This window comes from Nanorana parkeri, unplaced genomic scaffold, assembly GCF_000935625.1.
Source record: "Nanorana parkeri isolate BGI_ZX_2015 unplaced genomic scaffold, ASM93562v1 scaffold905, whole genome shotgun sequence".
NCBI classification, from domain to species: domain Eukaryota; kingdom Metazoa; phylum Chordata; class Amphibia; order Anura; family Dicroglossidae; genus Nanorana; species Nanorana parkeri.
Genome location: NW_017307173.1, coordinates 571,591 through 574,434, shown reverse-complemented (window position 1 = coordinate 574,434; position 2,844 = coordinate 571,591). Strand labels below are relative to the sequence as shown.

General features: G+C 39.1%; 1 protein-coding gene across 3 annotated transcripts in view; it reads left to right on the top strand.

Annotated features, from left to right (window-relative positions):
- HOXB3 (homeobox B3) overlaps positions 1 to 2,844 on the top strand; it is a 27,539-nt gene that overhangs the window by 9,082 nt on the left and 15,613 nt on the right. Inside the window, exon 1 of one of the 3 annotated variants that reach the window (XM_018565983.1) lies at positions 454 to 498. The exons of the other annotated variants lie outside the window; for them this stretch is intronic. The gene's annotated coding sequence lies outside the window, so the exon portion shown is untranslated. Of the gene's footprint in view, positions 1 to 453; positions 499 to 2,844 lie in introns of those variants that run through there. 3 annotated transcript variants of the gene reach the window in all.

Below are 2,844 nucleotides of genomic sequence, written 5' to 3'. Positions count from 1 at the left end.
TATATATACATATGTTTTTATATATATTTATTGTATTTATTGTTATTATTTATTTTTAGACTGTATATATTACTGTTCTGAATACACCACTGTGTTATAACAGAAGTCTTTTTTGATCTCTGATAATTAAATGTGTACGAAAGTCATGTGCAAATATAACCAGATGGTGGCGAAGTGCGAATATAAAAAAAATAAAACTAACACAAAGTACACTTCGATAAACTAAAGCAGTGTAGACTGAAAGGAGTGAAAGCTCGTCATGACCAGGAGGCCCGAGCCCAGTAGTAATAGGAGGTGTGGGAGTCTGGACACGCCCCCTAAAGTGGGCTCTATTATTCTGTCCTTGTAATATGTAACCGGTTCCACTTGGTAATCATGTAGAAGCTTAATTGACTCAGGCATCCCCTGCATTACCCTGACGAGGTGTCTGTTAGTCCTCCTAGTCAGATAAGACAGAGAATGACAAGCAGCTCTCTGCACCTCCCCACTTTATAAGAGGTATGTATAACACATCTGTACTTTGCATTGCTTTAAAGCTCAGCAGGGTGTCTTTAGCAGGTCAGTCGGAGATTTATTACTATTTACTGTTTATCTGATTCATGTTGTTTGCACATGGAGACTAAAAAAACAAACAACTGGCCTGCAGGAAATATCACAGTACATATTGAGGATTATTTACTAAAGGAGTTGAGATTATTTACCCCACAAATTGAGGCTGATATACTAAAGGACTTGAGAATGTTCTCCCAAAAAATAGAGTGAAGATTCACTTTACTTATGCAATCATGTGAGAATCAAATTCCTCTTTACTTATTTCATCTGCACATGATTGGATAATTAAAGTGAATATTCACCCAATTCATTTAGGGGAATTTGCTAAAACTGGAGCAGACATAATCTAGATGAGCTGTGCATAGTAACCAATCAGCTTCTATCCTCAGCGTGTTCAGTTAAGCTTTGAAAATTATAGCTGAAAGCTGATTGGCAGCCATGCACAGCTGGTCCAGATTGTGTCTGCTCCAGTGTTAGTAAATTCCCCTGAATGGTGTTAATATTCCCTTTAATTATCCAATAATATGCAGAGGAGATAAGTAAAGTGGAATTTGCTTCCCACATGATTGGATGATTTCTTCAATCTTAGTAAATTCCCCTCATTGTGGGAAATGTATAAAAACTTGACCAGATAAAATCTAGTGTAGTTGCCCATAATAACCAACCAGCTTCTCTCTTCAGTTCCTTAAGTTAACCTTTTAAAAATGAAAGATAGAAACTGGTTTATTGTCATGGACAACTGATCCAGATTCTGTCTGCACCAGCCTTAGTAAATTCCCTTCATTGCATTTAACCTTCTCAACCACTTTAGTGAATCAGCCCAATGGTGCAAGCATGTCCAGATATTGCCAAAACCACTGATTACTGTTCAAGAAGAATGTTACATTTTCTCCCCACTGATAACACAGGTTATTCCTTATTCACCCCCTATTTACTAAGCTAAGTGAACATTTACTTTGGAATTTGGAAACTCTTTATTCCTTTATTAATTCACCTTGTTCTCTAACTTGGGTCCTAGCAATATTCAGCAGCAAAGCAAAAGTATGTAATATATTATTGTTTATTAATGTCTGTAGGTTTTACCATAGCTCACTGGACCCTTATTTAGGTCCTACATATTAATGATAAATCATATTGTCCCCTTATCTAGATTGGGTAGCTGAGCACATATTTGCTGGTCTTGTTAACATTTCTACATGTTGTTTGCTTGCTAATCCCTCCCTAAGGAGTGTGCAGATCCCAGTTAGAGACCCACTTACATTACCCTTAGGCCTGGTTCACACATGGGCGCTTTGTAGCGCGTTCGAATGCTCTGCAAAACGCTCAAACACCGAAATCCCATTATTTCCTATGGGTATGGTTCCCACCTGGGCGTATTACAGGCCGTATGAACGCGCTACAAAACGCCCTACGCCCAAAGAAGTACTGGAGCTTCTTTGGGGCGTTTTTGTCGCGCGTTTCCATTGGGATACAGCCAAGTAGCGCTCGGAAACGCGGGTTTGTCGTTTTTTTAACCGCAAAACGCGCATATTCGATACTCCTAGGTGTGAACCCAGCCTGCAGTGAACTGGCAAAGACAATATCAGACTGGTTTCTATACAATACAGTAACACACCCTACATCTATGGCAACCACATGACTGTGCCTAGGCACTATGCTGCAGTGACATTGTAGGGTTGATTTACTAAAAGAGTAGAGGATGGTCCTTTAGCAAAGTGAATAAAGTAAAGTTGTTCTTACTTCAATTATCCAATCATGAGCAAGGCTGCTTTTTTATTTCCTCTGCACTGATTGGGTATTTAAAGGGAAAACAACTTCATTGTGAACATTCTCTCCTCCTATAGTGAATCGAGCCCTATGTGAATTGGAAGTCTTCTTACCATAAATATTTACGTATGCTTCTGTGTACACTGATGAGTGTTTAAGCATTAAGGATTCGGCTTAGGAAAGGAGTAATTTCCCTTGTATCAACACAAAAAGCTTTATTATATAATAAAAAAGCAAAACAAATGACAAACGCACTCAACAATTTGTCACCAACTATACAGTAAGGTGCACACGAAATGGGCTTAAAACAGTAGACAGTAGAAAGGCATCATGGCACACTCACAAGTCAGCATGTAAAAAAACTTGTCTCACCACTAAGGTTAATAACAGAGGTTTGGATACACGTCTTCTGCAGAAAATGTGAAAGCCGCACAGCCACGCCAAGGCACCTCTTATAGTGCGGTCCTAACTCTAAACTATGAGAGTCTCCATCTTGGAGCACATGGGGGCAGAAGATTTCAAACC